At 38.5% G+C, this 20,768-nt stretch overlaps 1 long non-coding RNA gene across 1 annotated transcript; it reads left to right on the top strand.

The window, feature by feature from the left end:
• Positions 1–220: 220 nt before the first annotated feature.
• LOC133243091 (uncharacterized) lies at positions 221–3,267 on the top strand. Its single transcript, XR_009734973.1, has 2 exons — positions 221–763; positions 1,912–3,267. It is a non-coding gene; the product is annotated as an uncharacterized LOC133243091 (long non-coding RNA).
• The last annotated feature ends 17,501 nt before the right edge of the window (positions 3,268–20,768 follow it).

Below are 20,768 nucleotides of genomic sequence, written 5' to 3'. Positions count from 1 at the left end.
TTTATAATAGCCAGGACATGGAAGCAACCTAGATGTCCATCAGCAGATGAATGGATAAGAAAGCTGTGGTACATATACACAATGGAGTATTACTCAGTTTTTCTACTATAACATTTTTTTAAATTTATTTGTTTTTAATTGAAGGATATTGATGAACCTATTTGCAGGGCAGCAGTGGAGACACAGACATAGAGAACAGATTTGTGGACACAGTGGGGGAAGGAGAGGGTGGGATGAATTGAGAGAGTAACATTGAAACATATACAGTATGTGTAAGGGAACATTTAACAGGAGGATTCCCGCATGCTGTTTTCTATTTCTCAAGGATTCTCTGTTCCTTATCAGTTCCTGTTCTGAGAAGGAGTAGAGCTGCCTCCAGTTCTCAGGACTGAGGTCATAGGATGAGACATGCAGTGACTCTTTTCAGCGTCAGTGACCTTGAATGTATTAGACTATCCATATTGTGGCTATTGATAAAATTTCATCCTGTGTAATATCTGACTAATCATCTTACTAAAGATATATAAGCCTGCATTTCTGCTAATAAAGCACCCTTGCTCCATCAGAGCTTGGGTCCCCGTGTCTTTCTGTCTTTCTTTCTCTCTCTCTTTCTCTCTTTTTCTTTCTTATTATCGACTCCAGACAGCCAGGTTCCAGTCCATTAAAGGACCCCTACAAATGGCACCCAGAACAGGAATCTGGTACACGTGGCATCTTGGATGGAATGACTCAGGGCCTATTTAAGTCAGGACCTACTGAGTCGGTAAATACTAAGACATGGGTCAAATGGCTGGAAAGCCCCATCATTTCTCTACTTTACTTCACCATTTTTTTAAAGCTCAGGGACTTTTGGTTTTGTGCCAAAGAATAGAGGCTTGCCTTCAAACACTGGTTGACTGTAATCCTTGGTTCCCTGATAAAGGCAATTTTGATTTAGAAATTTGGCACCGGGTCAAAGAAAATGTTGAATGAGCCGCCAAAGACAGAATATTCCAATTGATTTCTGGCCCCTATGAGCTCTCATTAAAGCTGTAATTCTGCCATTTCAAGGTAATTCTAGCCCTCACAATATTTGACAAAAGACAGAACACTTGTTACATGAATATGAATTAAATGATGAAACTTTATAAAAGGCCCAATTAGAACAACATAAAATATTTCAGAACTTCCCTACTTATCCTACCCCGGCTGCTCCAAATGCTCCTCCTCTGCCAGCAGGCACAAATCCAAAAGTCTCTCCTTGACTTGCTAGACTTGCTCACTCTTCTTGGAATTCTCCTATTTTAAAATCTTAAAGCAGAAAACTATGAGATCTCTGTTTGTCTGGATATATATGTATATCTCAGTGTATATCTTTGTCTCTGGATAATATTGCTGAGGTTAATTTATAAATGAGCGAAACAACAGTTCATGGTTTCTGAAAGAAAGTAAGATGCATGTTTTCAGTAAAAAGGGTATAAGAAATATAATTACATTTTATTAAGGAAAAAAGGAAGTATGGCTTGTAGATGGCTATTCTATGAATGGACAAATAAAATGATGAATACAGAAAGTATAAAAAAAGGTTTATAGAAAATGAGACCCAAGAAGAAAGTTCTATGTGTGGTACATTTTATTAAGAGAAAAAGAAAGAAATATGGCTTATAGATGGCTATTCTATGAATGGACAAATAAAGTGATAAATACAGAAAGTGTAAAAAAGGTTTGTGGCAAGTAGAAAAGAGTTTTATGCATGATACAAGTTTCTTAAGAGTTATGACTTTACTAATAATTGCTAGCTATAGCTATATTATTTTCTATGTCGCTTGTTTCAGAAAAATTTCTTACGTTAACAAATGGTGACTGAGCCTGTGATATAATGCTGATATAGAGTTCCATATGAGATCAATGATTGTAATAATGTAACTCTAGATATGGGAAGAAGCAACAAGAGGGAATATTTTCCTGGACCAAGAGGCTAGTAAGACAGTGATCCAGAGACATTTGCTACTTGCAAGGCCTAGTCCAATAACAGCACACTGAGTGGCTTATCAATGGAATCTTCCTTAAACCTGGGAATGAGCCTTCCCAGCACCGTTGGACACATGGTCATGAAATGCCCCCCAAACATGGTCAAATATGTGGCTATGAAGGGACCCTGCTGACTGGAAGTTGGTACTTGCCAGCTGCCTCTACAAAGATTACATCATGACCACTGCAAGCTGCTGACCTTCAACACCCCCTGAAAGGAGTTCAGAGTGGAAACCAGAAATAAGGCACTCTATGCTCTGGGAGAAACCCAGAAGGACCAGCCTTCAGACAGTCAGATGTTTTAATGTAAAGATTTTATGAGCCCAAATTCTTTCATCATCTCATACCTAGAAAAACACTAATGTCATGAACCAATGTCTGGTCCTGGTTCTCCTGGTAAACCCTAAACAGCTTTTCCACTTCTATTAATCTCTGGGCCATGTACCTTTAACTTTCTTGTTAAGTTTGTTTCTTCCAGAATACAACAAATCTCCAAATAGTAATATGACAAGAATATTCCCTGACCAACACCTAGACAATGCTGAAACGAGTCACCTTATCATTCCATGGACTCTCATCTCCCTCTGTTAATGCACCCTGACAGAAAGCAGGCAAAGGGAACCCAGAACCCCATGATGCCCCTGTACAGCCTGAAGAAACCAGAGTGGTCATCGGCCCTTTCCCCTGAGACTGGGTTCTCAAATGCCCGAGAAGGGAAATATGGAAACTTGCTGTGAGCACTGAACAACTTGGGACTCGGACCAGACATCTCACAGAGATCAGTCATAGTCATAGCAACTATTTCTTTCATTATAATCAATCATATTTCATACAAGCTTGTGTTCCCCTTCCTTTTGTTACAATTATATTTGTTGTTTAACATTGCCTTTATGCAAAAATTGTTAAAACTAAACAAACTCAGTTAGTCAAAACCCTTTTTACAAATATAATAAATAAGCAGGAATTGTCAGGAAACATTTAACAGGAGGATTCCTGCATGCTGTTGTCTATTTCTCAAGGATTCTCTGTTCCTTATCAGTTCCTATTCTGAGAACGAGTAGAGCTGCATGCAGTTCTCAGGACTGAGATCATAGGATGAGACATGCAATGACTCTTCAGCGTCAGTGACCTTGTATGTATTAGACTATCCATATTGTGGCTATTGATAAAATTTCATCCTGTGTAATAGCTGAGTAATCATCTTACTAAAGATATATAAGCCTGCATTTCTGCTAATAAAGCACCCTTGCTCCATCAGAGCTTGGGTCTCCATGTCTTTCTTTCTTTCTTTCTCTCTTTTTTGCTTTCTTATCATTGACTCCGGACTGCCAGGTTCCAGTCCATTAAAGGACCGCAACAATTATGATATGTAAAATTAGATAGCCAGTAAGAGTTTCCTGTACAATGCAGGAAGTTCAAATCAGGTGCTCTGTGACAATCTAAAATAACATTTTAAAACAAATTCATTATGGCTAAAAATGAAATAGCTAAATTTATTCAAAATTACCATGTCTTTTTCTCCTGTAAGACACATTTAGAATGAATATTAAGAATAATGCCCAGTCAGGAGATCTATTAAACTCTTGTTAGAACTGGTAGCAACTTCACGCCTTTAGTCATTTAAAGTGGACAATATAGAGCACTGGAATATGTGTCATTTGAAAAAACCTTCACATCAGCAAAGAATTGGAAGTTTTAAAATTTTTAATAGAATCACTTGAAATCTGGTCCAAAAGTTTTTGAATCAAGTTGCTCATTTGTTTAGTCATTGCCCAGTATTTCTTCCAGGGGGAACAAATGTTTGCTTCAGTCTGACCAATTATTCATGGGAGATTCACAGTAGAAAATGTGGTTATCTGAGCCCCACTCAAATGCCAATATTACATAGCTGTTTATGAATCTTTCTCATTCTCCTTGATGAACACTATGCAAACAACACAGCCATCTGGCAGTGGGGATAGAAATAGTGTAAAAATGAGATATGCATGTGTAAATAAAATATTGATGAATGAAGCTCTGAAAGCTGAAATGAAAGTGAAGCAGAACAGACAGGTAAATCATTCTGATATTTGTGTTAGTACTAAAATTATGTTCCTCACTTTCTTGTTTTTTTTTTTCTTCTGATAGCAGTGCAGGTGACAAAAAACACTTTCAATTTTGCTGCTGACATAGTGTTGAAATGTAAGAAGTAGTTTCCATTTTGCTGCTGAGAATATAATCTGCCTTCAACGGAAAGGGAATGATACAAGGATATTGACTTATTTATGGTATGTAGTACATACTATGGTATGTAGTTAATGCACAAACTAAGGTAAGGTGATCTGACAAACAATTGAATGAAATCCAATTAGTGAAATGTGGGTAATGTGAACTTTATTCCATTCCTCTGTTGAATTTTCTCTCCCTTTACATTGATTTTGATCTCTAAATTGAGTGTAAAGATGGGAGAAGAAAATGCTTAAAACCCTGGTTACTAACCTTTATTAATATATAGAATAGCTAATAAAGTGCATTAGAGTTTTTTTAACCACATAATGAAACACCATGCTATGTGTTTTCTCTTTAACTTTCTTGTAACTACTCTGTCAAATAGATACCATTATTGTCTCCACTTTTACATATGAAGACATGGGCACAAAGAAATTGAGTGACTTGCCTAAGGTCACATAGCCAAGATGTGGTGAAACTAAGATTTAAGCAGACATACAACGTGATTTTGGACAGAGGAGCCTGGTAGGATGCAGCCCATGGGGTCGCGAAGAGTCGGACACGACTGAGCGACGTCCCTTTCACTTTTCACTTTCATGCATTGGAGAAGGAAATGACAACCCACTCCAGTATTCTTTCCTGGAGAATCCCAGGGACGGGGGAGCCTGGTGGGCTGTGTCTATGGGGTCACACAGAGTCTGACATGACTGAAGTGACTTAGCAGCAGCAGCAGCACCATGTGATTTCAGAGTCTGTACTTTTTATAGTATCAGTCCGCCTCCCCAGCTTTACTGAGGTTTAACTGAATATATTTAATGTGTATAATTTGATGATTTGATATATGTATACATTGTGAAATAACCACCATAGTCAAGCTAATTAACATACCCATCACTTTACGTAATTACTATTGCGTGTATGTGATGAAAACACTTGAGGTCTACCCTCTTGGAAAATTACAAATATACAAAACAGTATTGTTAACTATAGCCACAGTGCTTTATTCTAGATGTCTGCAATTTATTTATCTTATATAATTGAAACTTTGTACCCCTTGGCTAACATTTCCCCATTTTCTCTACTTCTTAGCCCCTGGCAACTACCATTCTATTCTCTGCTTCTGTGAGTTGAACTATTTTAGATTCCACATATAAGAGATAATACAATATTTGTCTTTATATTCAAACTTGCATCTCCTACTACTTCTACATTGTCAGGCAGATTCTTTTCCACTGAGCCACTTGGGAAGTCCACTGTGTGTGTAACATATATGTATGTGTGTGTGTGTATATATATATATATATATATATATATATATATATATATATATGGAGAAGGAAATGGAAACACAATCCAGTATTCTTGTCTGGGACATCCTGTTGACAGAGAAGCCTGGTGGGCTGGCTACAGTCCATGAGGTTGTGAAGAATCAGATATGACTGAGTGACTAAGCTCAGCATGTGTGTGTGTGTGTGTGTGTATTTGTCCATCCATCCACTGATGGTCAATTAGATTATTTGATTGTTTCCATGTTCCAGCTACTATGAATAATGCAGCAATAAAGACAGGAGAATAGATGTCTCTTTAAGAGAACTCTGATTTAGACAATTACCCATGGGTGAAAGAGCTTTTGTGGAAGTTCAAGAATCCAAAAGAGAAGTGAAAACACACCATAGGTGCATAAAAATGGCGATAAGGTACATTGAAGAGGATAAGAGAAACGGTTTGACTATATTACCTCTCCCCCTAGGCAATACAGCTTAGTGCCAAGAGCACTAATCTTAGCCTATTATTTCTCCTGTAGGAAAATGTGAGAGAATATGAGTGGGTACCTGGTTTCCTCAGCTCTGTGGAAGCTCTGTTTTCTGTCAGAGAAGTCCATTTCTCTCATGCCCCATCTAAACTAAGTCAGGGACTGCATGACTAGGGGATATTGAGTAGTTGGGAGACGAGCAGTCGGGGTTCAGAATGGAACATTTCAAAGGGACACTGATTTCTACTAAACACATCATGGACTGTGTTGGACGACCTCCCACTGAACGACTGGGGTATGCCTCACTTGCAGATTCTGACAACTGTTCCATGGACACCACGAGAGCTACATGTGTCTCACCCACACACTCTACAATCCATGGAAAACTCCCTGGACAGGTCCTTCAGCAGTGAGAGTGAGCTTTTGCAGATGGGCAATGAACACATGCAGAAATTCTGCCCAAGTCTGTGGTCCTGGAAGAGAGCAAAAATTTGAGTATTTAGGACCATCCTCAGTAGAGCTAAAAGGAGGTTGTCAGGGGCGTCATCTTGTCTGAAGCACTCTGCTGTGAGCGCTAGGTGGGCTCATCCACCTGCAGGAAACCGATGAGACTCGTCTGGCAGTGTTAGGTGGTAACCAGCTTCAATAATGACTGTATTAATGCATCATCTGCTGATATTGAGTGTCAGGTGCTAGGCACTGGACTAGTACCTAGCAGTACCTTGGGGACTGAGGCGAGACTTTCCCAGAAGGAGCCCAGCTAGGATTCAGTAAATGTTACATTCTAGAATGGAAATGCTTTGATGGAAGAGCTGAGTGGCCTGCGGCCAGCCCTTCCCCTCAAGATTGGCCATATGAGAATATTTACCTCTCACTCACTGGGCTCCTCAAAGAGAACCTGTCAGAACTTCCAAATTATGGGAACAAAAGAAACACAAACTATGAATCACAGCAAAGGCTGTGGCTCCAGCCCTAGCATGACTCCAGCAGCCTCAGAAGTAGCAGCTCTCATGGTGGACAAGTTTGGCAGTGTTATTCACTCCAAAATATCTAGCCAAAAGTGCTTCTCCAGGTCTCCCAATGATTTGATCGTGGTCTTCCTGCCTGCCTTGTGCTGTAAGATGGGGTTCCCTACTTCATAATCAAGGAGAAGGCCAGGCTGGAGCGTCTGGTCCATGGGAAGACCTATACACACTGTGGCCTTCACACAAGTCAACTCAGAAGACAAGGGCACACTGGCTAAACTGGTGGAAGTCATCAGGACCAATTACAATGACAGATATGGTGAGATCTACCATCAATGGGGAGGCAGTGTGCTGGGTTCAAAACCAGTAGCTCATATTGCCAAGCTGGAGAAGGCAAAGATCAAAGAACTAGCCACCAAACTTGGTCAAGTGCACATTATTGAGTTTTCTGTACGTAAAAGTAATTAAAAGTTCTTCTTGCAAAAAGAAGAAGAAGAAACCATAGAAGGATTTTCAGAGTAATACAAGAGAGGTGTAGATCTAAGTATAATTAACTAAACGTAGTAAGTAGTAAAACAAAAGTTTGGTAAACGTTGACCAATTAGAAACGGGAAAAGTCTGCATGACCAATAAAACCAAAACAATCAAAGGGAAAAAAAACAAAGCAAGTAAAATAACATAAAAGAACTCAAAAGACATGTCAAACTAAGAACAAGTTTTACATTCATTTCTAAAGGAATTATTTTTATGATTATATAAAGTATTTCTATATCCAGTAGAAAAGTAGACAAAATACATAAATAATTTGTAGCAAAAATAAAATAAAATAAAAGGAGGCTGTCAGAACTTTGGTTGTCTTTGCAGGGTGGAAATGAGGCATACAAGCTTAAGAATTCTGCTGCAATGGACTCTGTGGGAGAGGGAGAGGGTGGGGAGATTTGGGAGAATGGCATTGAAACATGTATAATATCATGTATGAAACGAGTCGCCAGTCCAGGTTTGATGCACGATACTGGATGCTTGGGGCTGGTGCACTGGGACGACCCAGAGGGAGGGTATGGGGAGGGAGGAGGGAGGAGGGTTCAGGATGGGGAACACAGGTATACCTGTGGCGGATTCATTTCGATGTTTGGCAAAACGAATACAATATTGTAAAGTTTAAAAATAAAATTAAAAAAAAAAATTCTGCTGCAAGAAGAAGAAAGCTGTGTGGAGGAGATGTATCCAGAGAAAAGATCTGAGAAAGACTGAGAATCCCTAGAAGAGCTGATGAAAGGTGTTTCTTTCTTGGAAGTGGGTCAGTAAAGACTGGAGGAGGTATATACAGAGTGAAGTAAGCCAGAAAGAAAAACACCAATACAGTATACTAACGCATATATATGGAATTTAGAAAGATGGTAACAATAACCCTGTGTACGAGACAGCAAAAGAGACACTGATGTATAGATCAGTCTTACGGACTCTGTGGGAGAGGGAGAGGGTGGGGAGATGTGGGAGAATGGCATTGAAACATGTATAATATCATGTATGAAACGAGTCGCCAGTCCAGGTTCGATGCACGGTACTGGATGCTTGGGGCTGGTGCTCTGGGACGACCCAGAGGGAGGGTAGGGGAGGGAGGAGGGAGGAGGGTTTAGGATGGGGAACGTGGGTATACCTGTGGCGGATTCATTTCGATATTTAGCAAAACTAATACAATATTGTAAAGTTTAAAAAAAAAAAAAAAGACTGGAGGAGGTGACTGCTACTTCAGGTGCAAAGGTAACAGGGCAAAAACTCAAGGGACATTTTTAAAATGAAGGAAACCTGATACCACCAAAAAAAAAAAAAACACAATAATTTTCTGTTAACCAGACCCCAAAATATAGAGATTTATGATTTACTCAATGACAAAAAAAAAAATAGCTATTCTAAGCAATTTCAATGACCTAAAGGAAATAGAGAAATATAATTCAACAAAATCAGAAGAACTATACTTAAAAAAAATAAGAAGCTTCAGAAATAGATATAAATCATTATAAAAACTGAAATTTTGGAGATGAAGAATACAATGAACGATGCGAAAAATACAATAGCAAGCATCAACATTGAGAATGGATCAATCTGAAAAATCTATGAAGTAGAAGACAGGACTTTTGAACTTACCCAGTAGAGGACAAAGAGAAAAGAATGAGAAAAAATGAAGAAAGCCTATGGGAATTATGGCACACCATAAAAAGAAACAATCTGCAGATTAATTGTATCCCAGAAGGAGAAGAGAGAGAGGATGAAGGAGGCAGAAAGTTCATTTAAAGAAATAATGTCTGAGAACTTCCCAAATCTGGGGAAGTTTTTCAACAATATTTTACTTTTGAAAAGTATATGCAGAGTTGGGACTTCACGAATGATGGCATGAGAAGCTTGAGGAAAACTATGTTCTGGAGAGACACATCTCAGGTCAGTAAAAATTAGTAAAGAAAATCATTTATAATCCCTGAAGAATGACAAAAGACTTACAAAAAACTGAGGAACATGTATTCAACAAAATCTATGGAATATTTCAGGAATAGTTGGAGGTTGTGGCATTTGAGAGACTTTGCCTGTTCCTCCACAACTCTACCCTGTAGAAGAATTATTTAAGAGAACTTGGCAACAGAATATAAATTCCTATCTCTCCCAGATTTTTGGAATGGAAAAGATATTCTGAGTAGTTTCCAAAGCTGGTGAACAATAGAAGATTCCATTTTTTACAGCTTTGTAGTATAGAAGGTCAATATCCAACAGACGGTGGCATCCACAAAATGCCCATCCTCTTACCTTCAAATTCCACTATATAGGGAGGCTTCCAGTGGGATAACTGATGTAGAATGTGTTCCTTTTACCTCTGTGTCATAGGAGAGCTGCTACACTGGGCTTATCAAGTGAGTGACACCTACTATCTCCTCTAGACTTTGCAGAGTTAGTTCAGCCAAGTCACTAAACAAATAAGCAAACAATCAAGTGAAAAACAACAACCCTTGTGGGGGATCCCTATACAGAATCAATGCAATATATTATATGAAAGGTTCAATGTTCAGACAAGGATGATCACTCTTGCCACTTTTATTCAAAATAGTTTTGGAAGTCATAGCCATAACAGTCAGAGAAGAAAAAGAAATAATATGAATCCAAATTAGAAAAGAAGAAGGAAAACTGTCACTATTTGCAGATGACATGACACAGTACATAGAAAATCCTAAGGATGCTACCAAAAAACTATTAGACCTCATCAATGAATTCAGTAAGGTTACAGGATTCAAAATTAACATACAGAAATCTGTTGCATTTCTAAACACTAACAATGAACTATCACAAAGAGAAATCAACAAAACAACACCATTTATAATAGCATAAAAAAGAATAAAGTACCAAGGAATAAGTCTAACTAAGGAGGAAAAGACATGTACAGAGAAAACTATAAGACATTAATGAACAAATCTGAAGATGACACAAACAAATGGAAAGATAATACTGTGTTAGAATCAATATTGTTAAAATGACCATAACATCCAAGAACACCTTTAGATTCAGTGCAATCCCTGTCAAATTTCCAATGGCATTTTTCACAGAATTAGAACCAAAAAAAAAAAAAAAAACACAAATTGTATGGGAATGCAAGAAACCGCAAAGAGCTGAATCAATCTTAAGAAAGAAAAATGATGCTGAAGAAATCTGGCTCCCTGACTTCAGACTATACTACAAAGCTACAGTCATTAAAGTGAAGTTGCTCAGTCATGTCCGATTCCTTGCCACCCCATGGACTGTAGTTTATCAGGCTCCTCTGTTCATGGGATTTTCCAGGCAAGAGTGCTAGAGTGGATTGCCATTTCCTTCTTCAATGCATGAAAGAGAAAGTGAAACTCAAGTCGCTCAGTCGTGACCGACTCTTTGCGACCCCATGAATTGCAGCATGCCAGGCCTCTCTGTCCATCATCAACTCCCGGGGTTCACTCAGACTCACGTCCATCGAATCAGTGATGCCATCCAGGCATCTCATCCTCTGTTGTCCCCTTCTCCTCCTGCCCCAATCCCTCCCAGCATCAGAGTCTTTTCCAATGAGTCAACCCTTCGCATAAGGTGACCAAAATACTGGAGTTTCAGCTTTAGCATCATTTCTTCCAAAGAAATCCCAGGGCTGATCTCCTTCAAAATGGACTGGTTGGATCTCCTTGCAGTCCAAGGGACACTCAAGAGTCTTCTCCAACACCACAGTTCAAAAGCATCAATTCTTCAATGCTCAGCCTTCTTTACAGTCCAACTCTCACATCCATACATGACCACTGGAAAAACCATAGCCTTGACTAGACGGACCTTTGTTGGCAGGGTAATGTCTCTGCTTTTCAATATGCTATCTAGGTTGGTCATAACTCTTCTTCCAAGGAGTAAGCGTCTTTTAATTTCATGGCTGCAGTCACTATCTGCAGTGATTTTGGAGCCCCCCAAAATAAAGTCTGACACAGTTTCCACTGTTTCCCCATCTATTTCCCATGAAGAGATGGGACCAGATGCCATGATCTTCATTTTCTGGACGTTGAGCTTTAAGCCAACTTTTTCACTCTCCACTTTCACTTTCATCAAGAGGCTTTTGAGTTCCTCTTCACTTTCTGCCACAAGGGTGGTGTCATCTGCATATCTGAGGTTATTGATATTTCTCCCGGCAATCTTGATTCCAGCCTGTGTTTCTTCCAGCCCAGTGTTTCTCATGATGTACTCTGCATAAAAGTTAAATAAGCAGGGTGACAATATACAGCCTTGACTTACTCCTTTTCCTATTTGGAACCAGTCTGTTGTTCCATGTCCATTTCTGACTGTTCCTTCCTGACCTGCATACACATTTCTCAAGAGGCAGATCAGGTGGTCTGGTATTCCCATCTCTTTCAGAATTTTCCAAAGTTTATTGTGATCCACACAGTCAAAGGCTTTGGCATAATCAATAAAGCAGAAATAGATGTTTTTCTGGAACTCTCTTGCTTTTTCCATAATCCAGCGGATGTTGGCAATTTGATCTCTGGTTCCTCTGCCTTTTCTAAAACCAGCTTGAACATCTGGAAGTTCACAGTTCACGTATTGCTGAAGGCTGGCTTGGAGAATTTTGAGCATTACTTTACTAGCATGTGAGATGAGTGCAATTGTGCGGTAGTTTGAGCTTTCTTTGGCATTGCCTTTCTTTGCAATTGGAATGAAAACTGACCTTTTCCAGTCCTGTGACCACTGCTGAGTTTTTCAAATCTGCTGGCATATTGAGTGCAGGACTTTCACAGCATCATCTTTCCAGATTTGAAATAGCTCAACTGGAATTCCATCACCTCCACTAGCTTTGTTCGTAGTGATGCTTTCTAAGGCCCACTTGACTTCACATTCCAGGATGTCTGGCTCTAGGTGAATGATCACACCATCGTGATTATCTGGGTCATGAAGCTCTTTTTTGTGCAGTTCTTCTGTGTATGCTTGCTACCTCTTCTTAATATTCTGCCTCTGTTAGTTCCATACCATTTGTGTCCTTTATCGAGCCCATCTTTGCATGAAATGTTCCCTTGGTATCTCTAATTTTCTTGAAGAGATCCCTAGTCTTTCCCATTCTGTTGTCTTCCTTTATTTCTTTGCATTGATCGCTGAAGAAGGCTTTATTATCTCTCCTTGCTATTCTTTGGAACTCTGCACTCAGATGTTTATATCTTTCCCTTTCTCCTTAGCTTTTTGCTTCTCTTCTTTTCACAGCTATTTGTAAGGCCTCCCCAGACAGCCATTTGGCTTTTTTGCATTTTTTTTCCATGGGAATGGTCTTGATCCCTGTTTCCTGTACAATGTCATGAACCTCATTCCATAGTTCATCAGGCACTCTATCTATCAGATCTAGGCCCTTAAATCTATTTTTCACTTCCACTGTATAATCATAAGGGATTTGATTTAGGTCATACCTGAATGGTCTAGTGGTTTTCCCTACTTTCTTCTATTTAAGTCTGAATTTGGCAATAAGGAGTTCATGATCTGAGCCACAGTCATCTCCTCGTCTTGTTTTTATTGACTGTATAGAGCTTCTCCATCTTTGGCTGCAAAGAATTTAATCAATCTGATTTTGGTGTTGACCATCTCGTGATGTCCATGTGTAGGGTCTTCTCTTGTGTTGTTGAAATAGGGTGTTTGCTATAGTGCATTTTCTTGGCAAAACTCTATTAGTCTTTGCCCTGCTTCATTCCATATTCCAAGGCCAAATTTGCCTGTTACTCCAGGTGTTTCTTGACTTCCTACTTTTGCATTCCAGTCCCCTATAATGAAAAGGACATCTCTTTTGGGAATTAGTTCTAAAAGGTCTTGTAGGTCTTCATACAACCTTTCAACTTCAGCTTCTTCAGCATTACTGGTTGGGGCATAGACTTGGATTACTGTGATATTGAATGGTTTGCCTTGGAAATGAACAGAGATCATTCTGTCGTTTTTGAGATTGCATCCAAGTACTGCATTTTGGACTCTTTTGTAGACCATGATGGCTATTCCATTTCTTCTAAGGGATTCCTGCCTGCAGTAGTAGATATAATGGTCATCTGAGTTAAATTCACCCATTGCAGTCCGTTTTAGTTCACTGATTCCTAGAATGGCGATATTCACTCCTGCCATCTCCTGTTTGACCACTTCCAATTTGCCTTGTTCATGGACCTGACATTCCATGTTCCTATGCAATATTGCTCTTTACAGCATCAGACCTTGCTTCTATCACCAGTCACATCCACAACTGGGTATTGTTTTTGCTTTGGCTCCATCCCTTCATTCTTTCTAGAATTATTTTTCCACTGATCTCCAGTAGTATATTGGGCACCTACTGACCTGGGGAGTTCGTTTTTCAGTATCCTATTATTTTGCCTTTTCATACTGTTCATGGGGTTCTCAAGGCAAGAATACTGAAGTGGTTTGCCGTTCCCTTCTCCAGTGGACCACATTGTGTCAGACCTCTCCACCATGCCTGCCTGTCTTAGGTGGCCCCACAGGGCATGGCTTAGTTTCACTGAGTTAGACAAGGCTCTTGTCCTAGTGTGATTAGAATGACTAGATTTCTGTGATTATGGTTTCAGTGTGTCTGCCCTCTGATGCCCTCTTGCAACATCTACTGTCTTACTTGGGTTTCACTTACCTTGGACGTGGGGTATCTCTTCACAGCTGCTCCAGCAAAGTGCAGCCACTGCTCCTTACCTTGGATGAAGGGTATTTCTTCATATATATGGAATTTAGACAGATGGTAACAATAAGCTAGAGAGTTCCAGAAAAACATCTGTTTCTGCTTTATTGACTATGCCAAAGCCTTTGACTGTGTGGATCACAATAAACTGTGGAAATTTCTGAAAGAGATGGGAATACCAGACCACCTGACCTGCCTCTTAAGAAATCAGTAAGCAGGTCAGGAAGCAACAGTTAGAACTGGACATGGAACAACAGACTGGTTCCAAATAGGAAAAGGAGTACATCAAGGCTGTATATTGTCACCCTGCTTATTTAACTTTTATGCAGAGTACATCATGAGCAATGCTGGACTGGAAGAAACACAAGCTGGAATCAAGATTGCTGGGAGAAATATCAATAACGTCAGATATGCAGATGACACCACCGTTATGGCAGAAAGTGAAGAGGAAAAAAAGCCTCTTGATGAAAGTGAAAGTGGAGAGTGAAAAAGTTGGCTTAAAGCTCAACATTCAGAAAACGAAGATCATGGCATCCGGTCCCATCACTTCATGGGAAATAGATGCGGAAACAGTAGAAACAGTGTCAGACTTTATTTTGGGGGGCTCCAAAATCACTGCAGATGGTGACTGCAGCCATGAAATTAAAAGACAATTACTTCTTGGAAGAAAAGTTATGACCAACCTAGATAGCATATTCAAAAGCAGAGACATTACTTTGCCAACAAAGGTCCATCTAGTCAAGGCTATGTTTTTTTCCAGCGGTCATGTATGGATGTGAGAGTTGGACTGTGAAGAAGGCTGAGCACTGAAGAATTGATGCTTTTGAACTGTGGTGTTGGAGAAGACTCTTGAGAGTCCCTTGGACTGCAAGGAGATCCAACCAGTCCACTCTGAATGAGATCGGCCCTGGGATTTCTTTGGAAGGAATGATGCTGAAGCTGAAACTCCAGTACTTTGGCCACCTCATGCGAAGATTTGACTCATTGGAAAAGACTCTGATGCTTGGAGGGATTGGGGGCAGGAGGAGAAGGAAACGCCAGAGGATGAGATGGCTGGACGGCATCACTGACTCGATGGACGTGAGTCTGTGAACTCCGGGAGTTGGTGATGGACAGGGAGGCCTGGCATGCTGCGATTCATTGGGTCTCAAAGAGTCGGACATGACTGAGCGACTGAACTGAACTGAACTGAACGATAATCCTGTATGAAAGACAGAAAAAGAGACACAGATATATAGAATTGTCTTTTGGACTCTGTGGGAGAGGGAGAGGGAGAGGGTGGGATGATTTGGTAGAATGGCATTGAAACATGTATAATAGCATATAAGTAATGAATCGCCAGTCCAGGTTCGATGCAGGATATAGGATGCTTGGGGGTGGTGCACTGGGATAATCCAGAGGGATGGTATGGGGAAGGAGGTGGGAGGGGCCTCAGGACGGAGAACACGTGTACACCCGTGGCGGATTTATGTTGATGTATGGCAAAACCAATACAGTGTTGTAAAGTAATTAGCCTCCAATTAAAATAAATAAATTTAAGTTTTAAAAAAAGAGAGAATTTTCTTACACCATACACAAAAATAAACCTAAAATGTATTAATGGCTTAATGGTCAGGCCAGAAATCATAAAACTCCTAGAGGAAACATAGGCAGAACACTCTGATATAAATTGCAGAAATATTTTTTTGTATCTATCTCCTAAGGTCATGGAAATAAAAACAGAAATAAACAAATGTCCCGTAATTAAATCTAAAAGCTAGAGTAAGCAATGGTTGTATAATTAAAGAAATTATGGTGACAGTGATAGAGAATATCATTGGAAAAGTATAAAAAACAATGAAGTGGAAATTTGAAATTGAAGCAAAAAATTATCAAAATAAAAAATTCACTAAAGGACCTTGGGAGTACATAGGTTTGAGCTGACAAAAGAAAGAATCAGTGACCTTGAAAATAAATCAGTAAAGATTATGAAATCTGAAGAACAGGAAATAAAAAAAAATTAAAAATGAACAGAGACATAAAGATGTGTGGGACTTCATTAAGTATATGTCTTTAAAAGAAGTAATGGTGGAAAACTTCCTAAATTGATGAAAACATTAATATACATATCTTAAAACTTGAACTAAAGTAGAATAAATTCAGGATTTTCAACCAGAGACACAATTATGAAATTTTTGAAAAACAAAGTAAAATCTTGAAAAGAATAAGAGGAAAATGACATTTCACACAAGATAACTCCAATAAGATTAACAGCTGACTCCTCAACAGAAACAGATGGAGGCAGTAGGACATTTTTAAAGTGCAAACACATAAGACATATAGAAACAAACAAAAAAAAATGGTAGAAAAGAGTCCAATCATATTAATAATGACCTTAAACATGAATGGATTAAACATTCCAATCAAAATACATGGATTAAAAAACAACAATCATGATTCTACTGTACATTGTCTATAGGAAACACACAATATACTCAAAGACATAAGTAGATTGAAAGCAAAAAGATAGAAAAGTAAAAGATATTAAACAACAACCATAAGAGAGCTGGTGTGGCTGTAATAATATCAAACCAAATAGACATTAAAAAAAACAGCTATTACTAGAGACAAAGAGTGACCTTTAAAATGATTTAACAATCATAAACATATGCATGTAATTAAATATAGTTCCAAAATGCATGAAACAAAAACTGACAGAATTAAAGAGAGAACTGAATAAACCAACAGTAATATTTGGGACTTCAGCACCCATTTTATTAGTTTCCTAGAGCTGCTGTAACAAAATTCTACAAACTTGGTGTCTTAGAACAATGAAAATGTATTCTTTCATAGTTTTATAGCCCAGAAGTTAGAAATCAAGGTGTTGACAAGTTTGGTTCCTTCTGGAGTCTCTGAGAGATAATCTCTTCCTTGCCTCTCTCCTAGCTTCTGGTGGTTTCCAGCAATCCTTGACATTCTTTGGCTTTAGTGTATCAACCCAACTGTGCCTCCATCTTCACATGAATTTTTCCTCTGTCTGTGTCTCTGTTTAAATATCTGTCTTCTTAGAAGGACATCAGTCAAAAACTGGATTTAGAACACACCTTAATCAGACGGTAAAGCGTCGGTCTGCAATGCAGGAGACCCGGGTTCGATCCCTGGGTTGGGAAGGTCTGCTGGAGAAGGAATTGGCAGCCCACTCCAGTATTCTTGCCTGGAAAATCCCATGGATGGCGGAGCCTGGTAGGCTACCATCCGTGGGGTCGCAAAGAGTCGAACAAGACTTCACTTTCACTTACACTTAATCCAGTATGATCTCATTTTTACATGATTATATTTACAAAGATGCTCTTTCCAATAAGGTCATATTCACAGGTTTTGGATAGGTATGAATTTTGGAGGAACACTATTCAACTCAGTAAACCCATTTTCAATAATGGATAGAAAAGCTAAGCAGAAGATCAACAAGGTTATAGAAGATATAAGCAATACTACTAACAAACTTGACCTGATATATTTGTAGAACACTCCACTCAACAACAGCAGAATACACATTTTTTTGTGAAGTTCACACATTATCCAGGATAGATAATATTGTCTGATAGGAAATAAAATGAGCCTTAATAAAATTGAAAAGTATTTAATGTAAAGTATGTTCTCTGACTACAAATAAAGTGGAAATCAATAACAGATGGAAAATTGGGGAATTGACAAATAAGTGAAAATTAACTATCCTAAATAATCAATATGTCAAGGAAAAAATCACGAAGTAAATTAGAAAATACTTTAGCATTAATGAAAGCAAGATAAAATATACTAAACTCATGAAACAACTAAAGGAGAGCTTAGAATAAAATGTATGCTAAGTCACTTCAGTCATGTCCAACTCTTTGCAACTCCATGGACTGTAGTTTGCCAGGCTCCTCTGTCTGTGGAATTTCCCAGGCAAGAATACTGGAGTGAGTTGCCATTTCAAATCCAGGGGATCTTCCCAACCCAGGGATCGAAAATGTCTCCTTCATTGCACGTGGATTATTTACTTCTGAGCCACCAGGAAAGCCCTTATAAATAGATAAATCCAAGCAATCCACTGAAAAATCTATAACATACTAATATAATAATATTATTAAGAACTAATATTTTGGAAGGCATGATGCTAAAGCTGAAACTCCAGTACTTTGGCCACCTCATGCGAAAAGTTGACTCATTGGAAAAGACTCATGCTGGGAGGGATTGGGGGCAGGAGGAAAAGGGGACGACAGAGGATGAGATGACTGGATGGCATCACTGACTCGATGGATGTGAGTTTGAGTGAACTCCGGGAAATGGTAATGGGCAGGGAGGCCTGGCGTGCTGCAGTTCATGGGGTTGCAAAGAGTCAGATGCGACTGAGCGACTGAACTGAACTGAACTGAATATATGAGTTCAGAAAATTTGCAAGATACAAGATCAATATACAAAAGTCAACTGTATTTTCATATATTCTCAATGAACAGTCTGAAAATGAAATTAAATAAACACGTAATAACATCAAAAAGAATAAGATACTTAGGAATACATTTAGCAAATGAACTACATTATTTGTATAATGAAAACTAGAAAATACTGCAAAATTTAAAGGAGATATAAATAAATTAAGACATAGTGCAATCCCATTCAGGATCCTGGCTGGCTTCTTTGTAAAAATTGATAAACTGATCTGAAAATTTATATAAATACTCAAGAATATGCTAGAATAGGCAACTGAATCATGCCAAAGAAAAAGAGTTAGAGGACTCATGTTTCCTAATTTCAAAACTTACTATGAAGAAATCAAGAAAGTATGGTATTGGAATAAGGATATACATAGAGGTCAGTGGACTATATGGAGAAGGTGATGGCACCCTGCCCCAGTACTCTTGACTGGAAAATCCCATGGGTGGAGGAGCCTGGTGGACTGCAGACCATGGGATCACGAAGAGTCAGACACGACTGAGCGACTTCATTTTCACTTTCATGAATTGGAGAAGGAAATGGCAACCCACTCCAGTGTTCTTGCCTGGAAAATCCCAGGGACGGGGGAGCCTGGTGGGCTGCCACCTATGGGGTCACACAGAGTCGGACACAATTGAAGTGACTTAGCAGCAGCAGTAGCAGTGGACTATAACTGAGAATCCAGAAATAAACTCACATATCAATTGTTAGCTGATTTCAATAAAAATGTCAAGACCATACAATAGGGAAATAATACTGTTTTCAAAGAATGGTTCTAGGAAAAGTGGATATCCACATGCAAAATACTGAAGTTTGACCCCTATGTTAATCCATATGCAAGCAAAAAATAACTCAAAATAGATTATAAAATTAAATATAAGAATGAACTGTCAGAACAAGTAAAACTAAAACTGTCACTGCTTGCAAATCACATGATACTATGCATAGATGATCCTAAAGATTCTTTCAGAAAACTACTGGAGCTCATCAGTGAATTTGGTAGAGTTGTAGGTCACAAAATTAACAGGCAGAAATATATTTCATTTCTATACACTAACAACAAAAGATCAGAACAATAAAGGCAAGGAACAATTTCATCTGCCATCACATCAAAAAGAATAAAATATCTGGGAGTAAACCTACCTAAGGAGTTAAAAGACCAGTACTTCATAAAACTATAAGATGCTGATGAAAGAAATCAAAGAAGATATAGATGGAAAGATATACCATGTTCCTGGATTGTAAAAGACAATATTGTCAGAATGATTATAATATTCAATGCAATCTACAGATCCAATGCAATCTCTGTCAAATTACCAATGGCACTTTTCACAGAACTAGAACAAAAAATTCTTAAAAATTGTTTAGAGACACAAAAGACCCCAAATAGCCAGAGTAATCTTGAGAAAGGAAAATGGAACTGGAGGAATCTGGCTCCCTGACTTTAGACTATATATACTACAAAACTAGTCCTCAAAAGAGTATGGAACTGACACAAAAATAGAAACATAGACCAGTGGAACAGGACAGAAAACCCAGAAATAAACCCATGCACCTATGGTCAATTAATCTATGACAAAGGAAGCACGACTACACAATGTTGGAAAGACAGTCTTTTCAACAAGCGGTGCTGGGAAAACTGGACAACTACATGTAAAAAATGAAATTAGATAATTCTTTAAAGCCATACACAAAAATAACTTCAAAATGGATTAAAGACCTAAATGTGAGACTGGTACCATAAAACTCCTAGAGGAAAATATAGCCTGAACAATCTCTAACTAAATCACAGCAATATCTTTTTCAATCCACCTCTCAGAATAATGGAAATAAAAACAGAAATAAACAAATGAGACATATTTAAACTCAAAAGCAAAGGAAACAATTTTTGAAAAATGAAAAAACAACCCACAGATAGGGAGAAAATATTTGCAAATGATGTGACTTACAAGGGATTAGTCTCCAAATTTTAGAATAGTTTTAGATTTACAGAAAAATTTATAAAGATAATACAGTTTCCCTATAGTCTAGACTCAATTCCCCTATTACCAACAGTTGACATTTCATGATATATTACAATTAAAGAGCTGAAATGAATACAGTATTATTAACTGAATTTCATATTTTATTCAGATTTCACTAATTTTTGCCTAGGACTCATTTTCTTTTTCAGGGTCCCATCCTGAAATCA

The sequence above is a fragment of the Bos javanicus genome, chromosome X (assembly GCF_032452875.1).
Source record: "Bos javanicus breed banteng chromosome X, ARS-OSU_banteng_1.0, whole genome shotgun sequence".
NCBI classification, from domain to species: Eukaryota; Metazoa; Chordata; class Mammalia; order Artiodactyla; family Bovidae; genus Bos; species Bos javanicus.
The sequence above is the reverse complement of the archived record's forward strand: the minus strand, read 5'-3'. Positions and strand labels throughout refer to the sequence as shown.